This window comes from Crinia signifera, chromosome 2 (genome assembly GCF_055691185.1).
Source record: "Crinia signifera chromosome 2, ASM5569118v1, whole genome shotgun sequence".
NCBI lineage: Eukaryota > Metazoa > Chordata > Amphibia > Anura > Myobatrachidae > Crinia > Crinia signifera.
Genome location: NC_139218.1, coordinates 176,282,754 through 176,302,467, shown reverse-complemented (window position 1 = coordinate 176,302,467; position 19,714 = coordinate 176,282,754). Strand labels below are relative to the sequence as shown.

General features: G+C 44.4%; 1 long non-coding RNA gene across 1 annotated transcript in view; it reads right to left on the bottom strand.

The window, feature by feature from the left end:
- Positions 1-19,714, bottom strand: part of LOC146060226 (uncharacterized) — a 256,888-nt gene that overhangs the window by 9,613 nt on the left and 227,561 nt on the right. Inside the window, exons 4-5 of the long non-coding RNA XR_014470400.1 lie at positions 15,071-15,175; positions 7,329-7,369 (exon numbers count right to left, since the gene is read on the bottom strand). This is a non-coding gene — a long non-coding RNA (uncharacterized LOC146060226). The remainder of the gene's footprint in view (positions 1-7,328; positions 7,370-15,070; positions 15,176-19,714) is intronic.

The following is a 19,714-nucleotide window of genomic DNA, read 5'->3' as shown; positions in this document are numbered from 1 at the left end:
CTGGCAGGGTGACGCAGGCTTTGGGTCCCGGCGTTCCCCTGCAGCCGCAGGGAGGTTGCTAGGCAACAGGGGACGCCGCGGACGTCACACTCGGCCACCAGGTTCCACGCCGGAGCTGGGGGCGGGATTTAACAGCGGCGCCTGCTGATTGGCAGGTCTATCCCTCTTAAGGGATTCACACCAGCAAGATGGCGCCGGTTATAGCTCTGCATGCTATTTCTGGTCCTGAGCCTGGTTCCTGTCGTCAGTCTGTTTTGCTGTCTGCGTCACCACTCGGTTCATCTGTCATTGCCTTCCTCGGTCCCTCCTTAGGGTCACGTAAGTGCTCCACCTGGAGCCCGTCCTTTACCTTCTTTTATTATTGTTGTTACCCCAGCAGTTCGCTGTTATCTTCTTTGGTCTTTTGGGCAGCATTGCCTTATGTTTCAGTTGCCTGGCGGTCCGCCATTTAATTTGATTCATCCTGGTTCATTACCTTAGTTCTTTTAGGCAGGTAGTGCCCGTTTTCGTTTTAGGTCCGTTTTTGGGGTTCGCTGGTTGGTTCCCCAGTTTGGCGGTTGTTGGAGACCCCCAGTGGCTCTGTCGGATTGTGTCTGCGACTGGGTCGCATTCCCGTCGTGGCCTGGTGCCGGCAGTTAGGGTGTCTTTTCAGTTAGGCCCTTTTAGTTCAGACTATCCTCTTGGTTTTCCTCTGACGATCGCAAGCTCTTTGTCACCTCCCAAGACCTGGTTGCATCGGGGCTGGAGCGGGCTTAACTTGCTCCTAGGTGAACACTAGCTTCCGCAGGAGTTGCCATCTGTCAGAGGTTGCCAACAGAGTCAGCGTAGGGTTTCGCTGTGGCCGTCCTAAACAGCGGTCACAGCTGCGGGCTCACGCCTGATTTGCTCTACCGTACCATTCCGCATAACAACACTGTAGCAGGAGATCTGGAGGTGGAGCAACACGTACAGGAGGAAATGCAGAGAGGAAGCTCCGGAGCTACTGCTGGGACTGGAGGTTTAAGTGCGTGACTGTGTATGTACCTTGAGACTCCAGAGTGGGTATACCACCTGTTAGAGAGGGGGCCGTGGGAACTGAAGCAGGTTACACAGCAGCAGTGGGGAGCCTGTGTGTTTTACCTGAGGGGAGAGAAGACCGGCCAGGGGGATCGGGCTGTAGAGCTTTCTTCTCCACTGCTGTAGCTTGCTGCTGCCTGTCAGCTGTTTGACAGGAGCAGCAGGGAGAGCGCTTGTCCAGGTCAGTGCCTTCCTGCACTGCAGAGCGTGCTGAGCAGCCAGCGCTAGCTCTGTGTGCAGACAGTGACCTTTCATCAGTTCTCAGTGCGCCCAGCAGACGTTGGCTCCTCCAAGCCATGGCGGGGGCTGCCTCAGCATAGCTACGCCACTGAACATACCTGAGCACAACTGATGCTTTCAAGTAAGCACAAGCAATGATTTCTCCAATCTGAAACAGGTCCAGAGTTTGTCTAATATCACCCTGAATGTCTAGTTTACAGTACAGGTGTCCCCTGGAGTGTTATTAGATGCACGCTGCAGGAGAAGCAGGCATTATCCCCCCAGTGCCTCTCCAGCCTCATCCTATCCAATGTTGCTCCAGACTCATCCCCCATCTCTTTCCAGCATCATCCTTGCCTGCATCATTCATCCTTATCCTCTCCTGTGTCTCTCCAGCACCATCCAGACAAAAATGATACAGGAAAAGTTTATTCTAAGTACTTTCAAGAGGCTGAAATTGTAGATTTTAATTTTCTGTCTTATATTCAGTGCTAGAGAGCACGTAAAGAAATAACGAGTTAATATATATTTTTCCAAAGTACATAAGTACCCATTACAAATTAAGCCACTCTGTAAAATGAAAATGTGGTTTAGGATCTGTTTTTCAATAAATCCACATCAAATATTTATTTCCTATCACTTACCAGTATGTTATATTAGCCTGCTTAATCGACTGTAATCTTCTTTATGTAAAGCCCAGTCCAAAATCTGGTGAATATATTGAAAAGAAATTTATCCTTAATCAATAAATCTTAAAAAATAAACGGTACTTATGTAGTAACTGGGCTGCCGATTTTGAAATCGGGTCCATCGCATCGCATCGCACCCGACCAAATCGCATGCGATGCGATGCGATGCGATGCGATGGACCCGATTTTTCCATAGGATTCAATGTTAAAATGGACTGAGTCCATTTCAACATGGAATTCAATGGGAAAAGGGGTCCTTTTCATACCCCTACTATCCAAGTGGGCATGGAGTTGGATATAAACCTGTGGCGAGCGTAGCGAGCCACCGAGCCCGAAGCATGGCGAGCGTAGCGAGCCCCGCGAGGGGACACAGAATACCGTCCCCTCGCGGGGCTCGCTTCGCTCGCCACGCTTCGGGCTCGGTGGCTCGCTACGCTCGCCACAGGTTTATATCCAACTCCATGCCCACTTGGATAGTAGGGGTATGAAAAGGACCCCTTTTTCCCATTGAATTCCATGTTAAAATGGACTCAGTCCATTTTAACATTGAATCCTATGGAAAAATCGGGTCATCGCATCGCATCGCATCGTATCGCATCGTATGCGATGCGATGCGATATCGCATCGCATCGCATCTGATTGTATGCCTTAACTTAAGGCATACAATCAAAAAATCGGCAGCCCAGATACTACATAAGTACCAAATAAACTTAAAAGATATCTGTCATAAAAAAGATTAGATACAATAAAAATTTGAATTGAATTAGTTTTTTCATCCCTCTGATGACAAGTCATATGTGTTTAGAGAACTATATACCTACATTGCATTTTCTGCACTTATTATTGCATGACAGCCCTGCAAAATTTGGCCTTTAAATGCAGAATGTCTTGACACATTTTTGATGGGTCAGGCATGGAAATCAGAGGTGGCATAGACATTTTGTTCTGTTATTCTGCTTTATCATTTCAGTTATATTGCCCTGTTTTTTTTTACAATGTAAATGTATTATTTGTATGCACTAGAGAGAGTACAGAATTCAGCAGGGACTTTGTTCATTTCATCCCTGGCCCTCGAGTATGATTTGGTATCACTTCTCATAATGAATTACAATAATGTTAGCTGTGAAAATGAATTTAACAATGAGGGAAGTGAGACATACTGTACTATATATAGATTGTGTCTCTCCTGTCTGACGTGGCCAGACTTTCTTGGAGGTACAGTAGTCCATGACATTGCATTTGGAAACCCACAATAGTTCTCAAATTGTTCTCCGTTTTAATGGCCATGTGATTGGATCTAGAGGTTTCTTGTGAAAACTGGAACTAGTGGTTAGTCATGATGTGCAGCTGGAAAATTGAAATTAGTTGGGAAGGAAACAGTAGAACTTGGACTACGTAGTTGGTGTAGTCAGAGCTACATAGTCAGCGTAGTCAGAGCTACGTAGTCAGCGTCAGCCAGTGTAGTCGTAGTAAGGCAGAGTAGCAAGCGTAGTCAGCATAGTGTAATACTAGGTAATACTTGTGTATTATCACGGCGCTGGCAGACCAGCGCACCCAACCCTGTGGGATGCCATGTGGTACATAATACTTGTGTATTATCACCGCGCTCAACGTAGTTGGCGTAGTCAGAGCTACGTAGTCATCGTAGTCAGAGCAATGTAGTTCCGCTATTCATTCCACTTATTGGGGGGACGTACACACAGTCGCAGTCACAGTCGTGGTCATAGCCAGCAATTAAACTACACAAATAGCGCTGGAGGGACTGCCGCCGCCGTGCTGAAGGGACACTACGCTGAATAGGACAGTACGTAAACTACTTAACGGAGGCCGTGATAATACACGAGTACCTAAAAAACAACAAAAAAAAACCTTTAAAATTAGACTAAAAGACAAAGAAGGGCATAAACAGTATATGCAACAAAAGAAGAAGTGGAAGTAACTACCATACAACAACCTGCCTTTCACCCTCAATTAAATTCACCTGTGTATTTAATCATATGTACAGATCTATTATTCTGTAATCCTAACACTGTCTGATAACAATATGCAGCCAATTTGTATATATATATGCTACAAGATTATAATATCATCATTTGCTTGCAGTTTGTAAATACCTGTGTTTGCAGGTGTCAGTGATTCTTAGTTAATTGAAGCCATACTAGGCTGGTGTTTGGTAAAGAATGAAGCATAAATAACTTGTTTTATTTCTAATACTACATGTACAACAAATTACTCATCTTCATCTCTCTTCATGGTATTTTCTTTAAATCAATCACATCCTTTATACACCCTGCAACTCACCTCACATATCACATTGCTGCCTCAATTATACTCTGCCCTCTTATTAACACTCATGAGATCTGTACTTAGCTCTCAATAACATCCAAAACCTTCTGCCATAAAAAACATTCACAATCCTGCTACAGCTGCATTTATCTCTCTTTCCTGCTTCTATTAACTGGTGATATTTCACCAAACCCGGGCCAACTGTTTGCCCGTGCAACTAACTCACAGCAACATATAAACCCAGCTAACCTCATAAACATCAAATGTATCCCGTCACTCTCCAAATCACTAAAATGTGCCTTATGGAATGCACACTCTGCTGGCAACAAATTGAAATCCATCCATGAACTCTTCATATCCAACAACATCAACCTGCTGACTATAACAGAATCATGGCTCAAACAATCAGACATGACATCCCCTGTAGCACTGTCACATGGTGGTCTGCCCTTCACACACGTCTCCAGGCCTGGTAACGACACCTTACCATTCCAATCCTTCACATAGACAGTTCTACCACAGGTTCCATCACATCATTTGAAGTACATTTTATCAGGACTTGCACCCTTTCTCCCTGGATGTTACAGCTATCTATCGCCCACCTGGCCAACCCAGGTGGCACCCTCACTTCCTATACTCTGACATCTCCACCACCATCATCATCATCTCCACCACCACCATCATCATCATCAAAATTGCTATACTCTCTCTAACCTCTCCTCTCTGCCTCTCTTCTCATATAAGTCATATCTACCACTCCAATTGTAATGCCCTGGATACTGCCAATCATATTTCCAAATTCTCATGTCTGCTCAAGCTTCTAACCCCAAATGACTCTTTAAAACATTTGAATCACTTCTAAACCCTCCCTCACCCAAGCCACCAGCCACTATTAATGCACAAGATCTTAGTTCCTACTTCAAAGACAAGATTAATAAGATCCAAGATGAAATGGTATGATGCTCCTCCTCAGTCAATGACCTGCTAAATTCCCACTTCTTTTGATCCAACAAATGAAGATGAAGTAGCGACACTTTTCTCTTCCTCCTTCTCTACTACTTTTACCTTTGTTCCTATACCCTCACAAATAAGTAAAGCTCTGTTTCCTATGCTCATCCCAACCTTAACTAAAATCTTTAATATCTCTCTTTCTACTGGCACCTTCCTTTACTGTTCAAACATGCAGTGATTACTCCAAATCTGAAAAAACAATCCTGTCTCTCTAATTACCATCCAATCTCTCAGCTTCCATTCCCCTCCTAGCTACTTGAAAGACTTACCTACACTTGCCTCACACACTTTCTTAACTCACACAATTTATTGGACCCACTTCAGTCAGGCTTTTGTTCCCAACACTCCTTAGATACATCACTAACTAAAGTAATGAAGGATCTGGTCACTGCCAAGTCTAAAAGCCAATACTCACTTTTAATTCTTCTTGATATTTCTGCTGCTTTTGATATGATTGACCATTCTCTTCTCATACAAACACTACTGTACAATTCTTAGGTCTTCAGAACAAAGCCCTTTCTTGGTTCTCATCCTACCTATCTAACCGCTCTGTCATTGTTTGTTTCTCTGATTCAACTTCCTCTTCTTTACTTCTTTCAATTGGAGTACTACATCCCTTGGCAAACTAATCAGCACTTTTGGATTTAAGTATCCTCTGCTGTATGCAGATGATTCTCAAATCTACCTATTGTTCACAGACCTGTTACTATATATGTTGGACTGTGTTATTGAGTGCCTTTCTGCTGTTTCCTCTTGGATGTCATCCCACCATCTCAAACTGAATATTTTCAGAATGGATTATAGCAGTTACCAATATGACTATAACTGTTGAGAACACTACAATAAATCCTACCCTACAAGGTTGCGGCCTAGGTGTCATCCTTGAGTCTGAACTGTACTTTGTTCCACACATTCAATCTGTCTCAAAATTATGTTACATGCATCTAAACAACATATCCTAAATTCACCGTCACTTTACAGAAGAAACTGCTAAAACTCTAATCCATGCTCTCATCATCTCCTGCATTTATTATTCCAATAATTTTCTTACTGGTCTTCCCCAATACAGACTCCACTACTACAATCAATCTATAATGAATACAGCTGATCTTCCTCACTAGATGTTCATCATCTGTGAAACTGCTCCATCAGTTCCTCCCTTGGCTACCTGTTTTCTACCATATTCAATATAAAATACTTTTACTTACACACAATGCATTAAACTAAACTACACCAATGTACATCTCTTCTGTTATCTCAAAATATCTCCCAACTTGTCCTCTTTGCTCTTTCCAAGATCTATGTCTCTCATTCACACGCATTACCTGCTCCCATTCATGATTGCAGGACTTTCTTTGGGCTCCACCCACTCTGTGGAATGCCCTCCCACACACAATAAGACTTTAGTTTCCAAACCTTCAAGCTCTCCCTGAAAACTCACCTCTTCAGGCAAGCTTATCATATTCAAGAACCACCCACATAACCTTGTAAACCTTTACTATTCAATTATATCCCCGATGTACAGTGCAAACATGCTAATTTATTCTCTGTCTTACCTTTTCCATCCTTCTGACCCCAGGCCAGCATTGCTGGGTTACCGTATAATTCATCCCACCAACAACCATTGCAATCTGGTGGACCACTATGCAGTAGATAACACCTATTCTGGTGTATCACTGCCTATTTCCCATTTGCTGTTAAGCTGGCAAGCAGGGCCCTCCTACCATTTTGACTGTCGGTAACTACCCAGTTTGTTTTACCCCTAATTTAAATTGTAACATGAAACAGAACTTGCTGCGATGTATAAAAAACTGTTAATAAATAAATAAGCACAAGAGAATGGAAGAGAAGTGTTCCATAATTTAAAGTACATGAACTAACAATTGTTTACAGAAAGCATGAGCTTCTAATTTATCCAGATATCATTAACAAATGTAAGTATCAAAACAAAGGGTCAGGTTATCAGGTTATCAAGCTTATATATAATAGCCCAGCAAATACATGACTATATTATATATGAGGTGCAACATAGTTTGTCCAGTTACACAGTTACTTGTTCTTCCTTACCTTATTCCCAGATCAGAATATGGCCTTTAGTGGACGAAACCCTTAAATATACATGAAAATATTTAAAAACAAAAATGGTTAGGTACAGTACAAGATAAACTTCAGCACCAATTTTAGAGCAGTAAGCAATACATTACTTCAATCTCCCTGTGGATACAATTGTATGTATTGTATTGTATCCAAAATTTATTGCAGTCACCAGTGTGCCTATACAGCACTGATTTCCTCATAAATTGGATAAACATAATGAGGCTAAAGTCATATGCCAATAAAATGAAACTAGCTTCATAGCTTTAAGAAAATAAGTTATTGTAATATTGAAAACCACTGCTGCAGTGGCAGAATTAAAAATAAATCACTATATAATGAGATTCATGTATGTAACCAGATCAGCCGAGAAAGGGGGGGGGGGGGGGGGGGCAGGTACTAATTACCCGGGCTTGCTGGAGGGGCCCTGCACAGGCCCTGGTCCGACCCCCCCTTCCCCCTCCGTCCCTCCCGGCATCATCAGCAGCATACATACAGCATGTGCTGTGCTGACAGCAGACTCAGCATGTGTGTCTCACTGACAGCGTGAGAACTCATGCAGAGCCTGCTGTCAGCACAGCACATGCTGTAGGTGTGTGCTGCTGCTGCTGAGTTTAGTTTTCTTTCACCCCCTCTAAACATGTTGGGGGTGTGGCCTAACCGCAGGAGGTGGCCACACCTCCCATACTTAGGCAACACCCCCAAAATGTTACCGGGGCCTGGCATGTCTGTAACAATAAAGCTGGTTCATGTTAAGATGTATACAAAATAAACAGTACTTTTAAACCTTAAATTACAGTGGTGTGCACAAATATGAGTAAATGCTTTCACAAATTCAAAATGAAAGAATTAAAATGCTTGTTGCATCTCAAAATCTAATTTGAAAAGCTTTTGTGGTTGCTATGGTATTGTTCTGCTTCCATTACTTAACTCCGCTCCTCCAGTGGCCCTACCCTGATTGACATTTACAAATTACACAGCTATAAGTGTTCAGAATTTGACCTGTATATTTCTGTTTAGCAATGAGTCAGATTTGCAAGAACATTTTGTCAAACAGTATAATTACTGCAAATCCCATGAAAATTTCCCCAGAAGAAAGATGCCTAATAATTGCACAGCAGTTTTTATATATGCAATATTATTTATTTTAATAAAGTGTATCATCAATAATCAATGTAACTAGTAGTTACTACATCTAAATAACATCTATCTATCTGTCTATCTACCTCGAGAGGAGGCGCAGCGGACCTGGGCCCAATCCAGCAGACTAGGCCTGGGTCAGGGCCGGATTTGTGCCTAGGCCCGTGAGGCACCGGCCTCAGGGCGGCACCAATTAAGGGCGGCAGGCAGGCTGACATTCTGTTAAATAGCAGCATGGCACAGCCGGTGGGCAGCGGCAAGTGACGAGCGTCGCCGCCGCAGACATGAATTATCATATGTTGGCGGCAACGCCGCTCGTTACCCGCCACTGCCCACCCACTCTGCCATGCACATTACATCACCACTTAGTGGCTGGGAGACTGACAGAGACACTGTGCTAATCACTGTACTAATAAGTGCCTCCCTCCCTCCGGGTCCTCCATACAGTGAGCAGTCCAGAGTGCTTAAAAAAATATTATATACATATATGATTACATTAAAATAGAAGGGATGGGGGGGGGGGGGGCAGACACAAAAATGTTGTGCCTAGGGGCGGCCTGACCCCTAAATTCGCCCCTGGCCTGGGTAATTAGAATCCACCCCCCCTTCTCTGCACCACATCATATTGCAGACAGGATATTATAGTCCCAGATGAATAGCTATAGTTAGTTCTTGTTTGCTGGTCAGTATTTACGTGCATATGATAGTACAGATGGGGCAGGCCTCTTCCTTGCAGGCAAATCGCCAGAACGTCAGCGCTGGCGATCACCATCTCACGCACGCGCGTCTCAATCTCCGTCGGGGCGACGGGAACCCTGTCCATCTCCGCCTCAGGGAGACGGACAGGATTAGGGGGGGGGGGGTGCGGGCAGGAGGCACCTCTCGTGCACGCCCGTCCCCTTCTCGTTATGCAGATGGCGCTGGCGGGGGGTGGCGGCTGGCATCGCCATCCCCTGCCAAGATGGGACCTGCCCCATTTGTAGGTAGTCATTTACCAGTTATTTCAGTCTAGTTGAGTAAAAAGGCAGTGGAGGCAATTTTTTTTTGCAATAATGTATCACTCATGTACCGTATTATATATAAACTGAAGTGTAACATATCTGATTCTGATTTGGAAAGCATTTTGGAAAGCATGAGAAACTGGCATACAGCGAATGTGTCAAAGATTAACTCAGTTGATGACAACAGATCATTACAATGCATAAAAACTTTTAAGATATCCTTTTAAGAGGCTGTTAATGTGGCTGTTTTTTTAGATGTAAAATCAGTCCGTTATGGGACATTTATTTTAATTGGTAAGTTATCTTAACTCTTTGAGTGCCAACATCTATGTGAGAGTGAGAGATGTGTAAAAATATCTGCTAAAAATGCCAACATCTCTGTGAGAGATTAGCAAAATATTGATACACACGATATGCCAGATATGCAAAATGCCAGCGTCTGTCACATTTGTTATATGAATGCAAATAAAAAAATTGTTGTGTAAAAAAAGATTATGGGCGAAATGTAATGGGAGGCGTTTTTTTTTTTTTGCGATTTTTCCCGCAAAATATGCCGTTTTCGGGCATTTCCCGAAAATCGCATATTTTATAGGGTGCGATTTGCGGGAAAAATTAGACTAAAAATCGCATCCAGATGTTTTCCCATTAAAAAGGATAGAAGTCGCATATTTAATGGGTTGCGATTTTTAGTAAAGGTTACTAAAAATCTAAAAAAAAAAATAGACCAGGTTCTGCCTGGCGATTTTATCAGAAACATGCACAGATCATTGAGATCTGTGCATGGTTCTGTTGTAAAAAAATAGTTAAAACAAAAAAAAAGAAAAAAAAACGGCGTGCGGTCCCCCTCCTAAGCATAACCAACCCCGGGCTCAAAAAGCCGGTGCTGGTATAATAAAATCAAACGAACAATCAAGTTGGGGTTCCCTGGATTTTATAAAACCAGCACCAGGCTCAAGGTCCGGCGCTGGTTCCCAAAATACGGGGGACAAAATGACTAGGGGTCCCCCGCATTTTAAGAACCAGCACCAGACCCAACCAGCCAGCAGGGTAATGCCACAGCCGGGGGACACTTATTATATAAGGTCCCGCGGCCAAAGCATTAACCCCCTAGCTGGTCAGCATGGGCAGGGGTCCTGGGGAAGTGGGGACCCCCCCAAAGAAGGGGTCCCCCCCTCCAGGACTTACCAGCCCATGCTGAAAGTCCGGGGCTGGCCCCGATGCCCCTGGGCGGTGGGCATCGGGCTGATGGAAAGTGTAAAAAAAATAATATAAACTGTTGTTCTCTACTGTAGAACTATGAGTCCCAGCAAGCCTACCCTGCATGCTGGGACTTGGAGAACCACAAGTCCCAGCATGCGGGGCATTAAAGGGCCCGCTGGGTCTTGTAGTTCTACAGTACAAAAAATAGTTAAATAAAACACACTGACACCCTGAAAAATAAAAGTTTAATACACACATAACACACACACTGATACTTACCTACCTTGAGCCCGTAGGTCGGTCCCTGGATCCTGGGTCCGGGCTCCGGGGCTCCAGGGCAGAAGAGTCCGGTTCCGGGGCCTTGGTCCTGGTTCCGGGGCTGGTCCGGGCACCGGGGCTCCAGGGCTGAAGAGTCCGGTTCCGGGGCCTTGGTCCTGGTTCCGGGGCTGGTCCGGGGCTCCTGGGCTGAAGAATCCGGGGTCCAGGATCCGAAGTAGTCCACAGGGGTACCTGAGGAAGGAAATCCTACTTTCTCGACTTTCTCGGCTCCTGATTGGCCGCTAGGCGGCCAATGAAATCATTCTGAGGAGAGGCGCGGAAGATGAAAATCTCTGCGCCTCTCCAGTCTGTGAGCGGGTACCACAGCAGCCGGGAGCAGCGCGCCTGGAGCTGAAGATGCCGGGGTCGTCGCCGGGGACCAGGTGAGTAGGATTTCCTTCCTCAGGTACCCCTGTGGACTACTTCGGATCCTGGACCCTGGATTCTTCAGCCCAGGAGCCCCGGACCAGCCCCGGAACCAGGACAAATCGCACATTTTCAGGACTAAAAAAGTGCCCGAAATCGCACCATATCGCACTTTTTTGCCGCAAATTCGCTTCTTATTAAATATGCGAATTCGCGGCAAAAAATGCGATTTTGAAAGGTGCGATTTGGTGCGATTTTTTTCTTACGAAAAAAATCGCACCCTATTACATTTCGCCCTATATTTCCTATAAAAGGTAAACATTACAGGTCATTATGATGAATAAAAATGTTTGCTTGCAACTTTTCACATCAATTTTGACAAATGCACTTGGCACTCAAAGGGTTAATATGGCTACATACATGGATACATGATAAGCTATCTATAGACATATTTTATCAGTAACATTATACAAAGTTATTTTTTATTAAGTAAATTGGCCATATACAGCCTAGTGCGGGAGTGTCACTCTTGTACACCAATTTACTAATGATTCTAAAAACTAAAAAGTCAGTATGTTGACCATAGCAACCAATCAGATTATATCTATTATTTCCCTATTGTTTCCTAGAAAATGATATACAGATTCTGATTGGATGCTATGTGCAACATCATGACTTTTCATTTTTAGTAAATTTACCCCAAAGGTACTGATTTATCAACAAGTTTTAGGGTTTAGGATTGGTGTAGCATTTTGGACAACAACTTCCATTTGTTGTGTACTCCACCCTGACAAGGTACCAGGTGCGGCAGCCATTTCAGGCTCTCTGCGTAGGATGACCCTGGGTGGAATAGATTACCTCTAAAAGAAATTACCCCAAATGGGTGATTATGATTAATGGTACACCAAGCTCCCAACTGTCATTTTTCAAACACTGAACAGTTGATTGGCTGGATCATTATATAACATACACAATAAGTTTTAAAACACTTTGCATTTGATAACATGTATTAATAAATCAGCCCCTAAATGCTTTTTTTTCACAGAAAATTTGCTTGGTTGCACCTGGATAGACCTGGTATAAAATAAAAGTCAGAAGACCATAGAACCTATGGTCTGTGTTAGGTTGACAGCTATCCTAGCCTGTCCGATTATACCACAAAGGACAACAGCTAATAGAGTTGTATTATGTGATTATCAACAAGGTCAAGTCATGCATACTGTAAATAATGGAAAGATAATGGCTTCTAAAAATCAGCAGTATCCATGTCTGCTTATAGTCAGCCAGCCTATTGCTTCATGTAACCGGTGTTGCTCTCATATGGTGTTATTAGTAAAGGTTAGTTAGAGCCATATCTGAACAACTTAGAATAAGTAAAAAAATGCATTGTTCATACTGTAATTGGAAAGTTCAGCCAATAATTTATAGGTGAGGAAGAAAAAGATAACAAATGGTGAATTTAATTAGCAAGTCATTAAATGTTCATTTAAGATTCATTACATTATACATTTTGCTATTTCAAATGTAGATACAGTACTGTGTATATGTTGGTAACAAAGATTATCAATATGGTATACATACAAAATGTATGTTTTTTTATAAGAAGGTTTTTAATTCAGTAATTAAAAAAAAAATATTGAAAAGTTATATCTCTTTTATACCAGGTCTATCCAGAAGTTCAAATGAAAGCAATTCTCCAAGAACATGCCTTTATGGTAAACTGCCGCTCTGATTAATTATTTACAGTATTACTCTAAGGAACACCATCGCTATAAACAGTAAAACAAATAATAATTTTAAGAATTCCTTCAATAAAGTTGATATATAGGGGGAAATTTACTAAGAATACGAATACAAATAATTGTATTCGTACGAATGAATACGACTGCATACCTCGTATGCAAAGTCGTGTTCCGGAGGGGGATTTACAAAGCAGTCAAATACGACTGCTTTGTAACCCTCCGATGTCGTATTCATTCGTATTAGCTGGCCATATATATGGCCGCTAATACGAATTAGGAGAGGCAGTCTGCACGGATCAGTCAGATCCGTGCAGGCTGCAGAGTGTAAAAAAAAATAGAAATAAAAATAAAAAAATAAAAAAATCGGCGTGGGGTCCCCCCCACAGCTGTAACCAGCACCAGGCTGAAAGAGCAGGGGCCAGTAATTAAAAACCAGGGAACCCGACAAATAGGGGTTCCCCGATTTTTAACAACCAGCCCCAGGCTCCAGGCCCGGGCTGGTTCCCAAAATATGGGGGACAAAATGACTAGGGGTCCCCTGTATTTTAAGAACCAGCCCCAGGCACAACCAGCCAGCAGGGTAATGCCACAGACGGGGGACACTTATTATATAAGGTCCAGCGGCCAAAGCATTAACCCCCTGACCGGTCAGCCTGGCCAGGGGTCCTGGGGGAGTGGGGACCCCCCCAATAAAGCCCCCCCCCCTCCAGAACTTACTTGACCAGGCTGAAGCCTGGTGCTGTCCCCGGTGGCCACCGGGCTGATAAAATGGTGTAAAAAAAAGATTAAAAACTATTGTCCTATACCGTGGAACTATGAGTCCCAGCAAGCCTCCCCCGCATGCTGGGACTTGGAGAACCACAAGTCCCAGCATGCGGGCATTAAAGGGCCCGCTGGGTCTTGTAGTTCCACAGTACAAGAAATAGTTAAATAAACACACTGACAAGCCAGAAAAATTAAAATAAAAGTTTAATACATACATTACACAAACACACTGATACTTACCTATCTTGAGCCCGTCGGTAGGTCCCTGGGCCCGGTCCGGTGGCTTGGTTCCGGGTCCCAGGCCTAGGCACAGGTAATCCAAAGGGGTACCTGTGGAAGGAAATCCTACTCACCTGGTTCTCTGGCGACCATCCTGGCATCTTCTGTTCAAGTCGCGCTGCTCCCGGCTGCATTGGTACCCGCTCCGCTAGGACACTCAGAGACTGAGACACAAAAATATTCATATTTCCCCGCCTCTACTCAGAAAGATTTCTATTGGCCGCCTGTTGTATTCTATCGATGGTGTAGACATTCGTATTTGTAAATACAAATACGAATGTCCCATCAATATGAATACGAATATTTGTATTTTTTGCATAATAAATGCCAAAAATACGAATACACCGAAAAAAAATCGTATTTTCGTTGGAAAATACGACTTTTTTCTACTAAATCATCTTAGTAAATTTCCCCCATAATCTTGGTGCACAAAGTATAATACACCTTTTTACCAGTGCTGTGAAACAACAGTTCTAATTGAGCACCTTAAAAATGCAGTGTACTGGATGGCAGTGTTAAGCTGGACCAAATCAGTTCTCACCGGCATGTCACAGAGAGTCTCTTCTGGTGTATACTCATCATCACCAGTACCACCTCCATTTGGTGTTCAAAGGGTTATATGCTATCTTCCATGCATTTTGCAGTATAAAAACCACCACTATGTGAAACAATCAGGCTTCATGGCCTGGTCTACCACTGCTATGTAGGTGACACAGAACCATACCTGTCCTTTGCTCCAGAAACCCAATAAACCCCCAATAACCACCAATAACCAGCCTAAATATTTGTCTATCTAACCCACTGGAATGGATGAGTGCAGGTTGCAACTGAATTCTGATCAAACAGATGTCCTTGTCACTGACTGTAGTATAGCAAAACAACAGGACTTACAATTGGGACTTACAATTGGGGGTTCAGAATTACATAACACTGAACATGTGCAGAATTATGGTGTTCTTCATGTTGTCCTGGATAGTGGCTTGACACAGCTGGATACACAAAACAAGATCTGCAAATGATACAATGTCATCAGTGATTTCCTTTGAACTCCCGGAATAAAACATAGGGGTTATTCTGACCAGATCACTGTTGTGCATATTCGTAAAATGATTGATTATTGAATGACTGTGCATGTGTAGGGATTATTGCACGCATGCATGAGGCCAAACAATTCCCTTGCAAGTGTTTGGGGGTGGTAACATACCATTTTCTGGAAGTCTCAGAAAAAAACGCAGGCATCCCCAAGTGTGTTCAGGGGCAGTCTGTATCATTGGCTCTGGCCTCAATCAGCTTGTCTCTGTGGAATGGTCAGAGTTATGCACAGACTGTTAGTCGCAGCACTGTGGCTTTGCTGGGCTGCTGAGTGCAGACTCTCCCCGCTAGCAGCACTGCATGGTCTCCTGCTAGCAACGCTGCTGGCTACAGGCTTGAGTCACAGCTGTTGTCCAGTAGCCTGGATATCATGCCAGTTACTGGCACAGTCAGTAGGAGGTCCTCCGTTACCAGGCAACTAGGATGCCATGTTTCGCACCCCCCCTCCATTTGTAGTAGGCGGGGCTCTTTCGCAGCAAAAAGGTGGCGCGGCCCAACATTATACCACACACCGTAATGTCCATTGCACATTTTAACGAACTTTGTAATACCCATTACACATAAAGCCACATGCCATAATGTCAATTACACATAAGGCCACACATGATGCCCATGACATACTATATAACCAACAGCAATGCCCTTTACATACTATATAACAAACCATAATGCCCATTACACATTTTACACATAAGTGCCACTTACCTACATGCTCATGGCTAGGAACTTCATGTTCGATGCCAGGGGCATCATGCTTGATGCCAAGGGGTTTCATGCTCATTACCAAGGGGAACGAAAATAGTTTGTTGCCAAGGGGGACTGAAATAGCTCGTTGCCAAGGGGGAATAAAATAGCTTGTTATCAAGGGGAACAAAAATAGCTTATTGTCAAGGGGGGCTAATTAGATCATTACCAAGGGGGACTAAATAGCTCGTTGCCAAGGTGTACTAAAATAGCTTATTGCCAAGGGTGACTAAATAGCTCATTGCCATGGGGGACTAAGTAGCTCATTGCCAAGGGAGACTACAGCCCGATCCAACACCCGGCCGCCTGCTTGGCTGCTCGCCCGCTCTCCACTGTGCCCGGCTGATCCTGTCCGCCACTATTTTCAATTCTCAAGTCTTCCGCTGGACCGCTAGCAAATAGGTACTCCCAGTCTAGCAGACACCAATGCTGCTTCTGATTGGCTGCTGGATCGCAAGCGCCTAGTGGCTAGTGGTCCAGAGGGAGAATTGAAAATAGTGGCGGACACTCAGCCGGGCACATCGGGGAGCGGGCCAGCTGAGCGAGCAGGGCGGGGAGCCGGTGGCACAGTTTGCGGTGCACGGCTTTGGCACCCTGTGATCTTTCTGCGCCCAGAGCTCGTGCTCCGCTTTTAAGTTCATATACGGCCCAATCCCTCTTGCTGGTGGGTGATTTTCTGTACCCCTGTCGATACCTTCTAAAATCGCTGTAATATCTGGCCTGCATTCTCCCTGCTCTGCCATATCCTCATTCAGGAATATCTGAAATAGCTGGCCTGCATTCTCCCAGATCCTGCATTCTGAATAGCTGCCTGCACAGCACCCAGGCAGAGGGTAGCAACCTGCACGTCGGGTGTGGTAAAATCCATATCCATTGCTTGATTCCCTTGTGAACCCCCTCCGCTTAAACTGCACCTCTGTCCTGGGTCAAGCAAAACACCTGATCACTGACCAAGGTACATCTGTACCCTAACACAGACTGGGAATATCTTTCAATGGTGGATGAATTGCAAATTGATTTGCAGTTTGGTGATCCATTTACAAGTCATTCACCGACTTGAATCGGGCGGGATTTCACTGTTTGGGTGGCGGCTATCTGATTGCAGGGATCAGACCTTAAGCAGGCAAATAATTCATACACACTGTGAAATGTTGCAAAAGACCTAAATATTGTCACACGTGACTTTCAGGAGTATGCTGTGGTAGACGATATCCTCAGATTGAGCTGCATGTAGGGCAGACCACTAGATGGTCCTAAGGAGCTTGCAGATAGTGCATACACACACAACGATTTCAACAATTTGTTGTTCCGAGTCATTGGAATCGGGCATATTATTGAAAAGATCATCTAGCGTGTACCCAGCTGTAAACATTAGGTATCAGCCACAATCAAATCCTCATTCTTTTATCTGAGAAACATATCCAAAAATCAACACGCATTTGTATCAATTGACAACTAAAATGCCATCTGTAGTCTCCCAGCAAACGAATTGTACCACTTGCAGCTGGTACAAATGCCTGATTTATGTTTGCAAGAAAAGCACATAACTTTGTGGCTGGAACACATCATGTTGCCATGTGACCGGAGCCAATATACTGTATGACATTTTTTCAGTGCATGATAAATGCTGGCTAGTTTTGCATGCATTCCACACATTTTACACAGCTTTATTTTTACATTGCAACTTAGATTGCATGCCCAGGGCCTTGTGGCACTTCCATTAGGCAGCTTTAGGCAGCTGCTTATGGGTGCTGGGACCTGAGGGGTGGAGCAGGAGTCCAGCAGTATCAAGCAGGGACACGAAGGTGTTGGAACAGGAAAGGCAAGGTCAGGGGCTGGCTGGCAACTTTTAGCCTGGGGGGCAAGTCCAGAGCACTGGCCCATAAGTAACAGCACATCATTAAATGGAATATTTTCGTTGAAAAAATATATATGAATAAAAACAAGATTAGGCCTAAGATTATAACTTTGACAGCCTACTCCCCCTGCATAATAATACAAGGGCACCACAGGCTATTCCCCTGCATAATGCCAGGACACCACAGGCTGCTCCCCCGCATAATAATACCAGGACACCACAGGCTGCTCCCCCTGCATAAAAAGGACAGGACACCACAGGCTGCTCCCCTGCATAATAACAAGAGGACACCACAGGCTGCTCCACCTGTAAAATAACAAGAGGATACCACAGGCTGCTCCCCCTGTATAAAAGCGAACAGGACACCACAGGCTGCTCCCCCTGTATAAAAAGAACAGGACACATCAGACTGCTACCCCTGTATAATAACAGGAGGACACCACAGGCTGCTACCCCTGCATAATAACAGGAGAACACCACAGGCTGCTCCCCCTGTATAATAACAGGAGGGCACCACAGGCTGCTCCCCCTGCATAATAACAGGAGAACACCACAGATTGCTCCCCCTGCATAATAGCAGGACACCACAGGCTGCTCCCCCTGCATATTAACAGGAGAACACCACAGGCTGTGAATGGCAGAAATATTATAAATTTGTAGATAATGAATGTCAGTAAGTGTCAGAGCTGCCAGTGTCTAATTCTAATTATCAGTATGTGATGCTGTGCAGTTTGTAGATACTGTTAGTGTTGTGAATGAGTTGGTTGGTGTGTAAGAATGAAATACCACAGTGCAATTCATTTACTTAGATGCAAGTGTAAAGACAGAAAAACTGGGAAAACAATTGAGATGGGTTAATGGAAGGGGGAAAGTTGCAGGGCAATGGTAGATCAAATATATTGTTCTCCATTATCTACCATTGCCCTGCAACTCATTCACCACACTAACAGTATCTACAAACTGTACAGCACAACATTACATACTGATAATTAGAATTACGCACTGGCAGCGCTGACGCCCAGCATTTTACTTGTAATCAACCACAAGAGTTTTGGCATACCCCTAAGACAAAAGCAGCGCCAAAATGCCCAACTGACCACCCCCATAGGTGAGCGCAGTGTACCATCTGTCCTGGGTTTTGTGCAGGTGCTCCTGTGGCTACGAATCCCGCCTCCTGTCCGCCACCACAGTCCTCCTCCCGCCGACTCTTTCAGAAACATCCACACATCAGACGCAGGGGCAGGCGGGCGGGCTGCGCCGGCGTCATGACGTCACCTGCTCTGAGGCCCTGTCCTCATAGCAGGCGACCGGCGGCCATGTTCCTATAGCCGCGGCCATGATCTGAAAGCCGTGGCTAGGAGGGGGAATGGCTGGCGGCCCGCACTCATCAGTAACTGGTAAAGCGGCCCGGGGGTCACATGGCACCCTGCCCCCCGGCCCAGCCCGCCACTGGGCAAGGTGGTAGCTTGCTCGCTCAATCGCAAGCCAGTCACCAACTAATGATTTTTCCACTGTGTGCAGTCTTTGTTTGGTCCAGGACTTACTTGGTGGCTGCGATAGAAACAGGCTTACATCAAACTCAAATATCTGGGCCCTTACAAACCTGTCCATGCTTTTCTATTTAAAATATGAGAAGGGCACAAGTACTGAACTTTGCCAGAGGTGCTCAGACCCATATATACACCCATGCAAGACATAGCTACATTTTAATTTGATACAGTTACTTTTCAGATCTCTGGCTACTTAAAGGTGCCCATACACGAGTGCGTTTTGCCCATGCGATGCGATACACGCTTCCACGCACATCACATCATACAGCACAAAAAGTATGTGCAGCCCATTTGAATATTATTT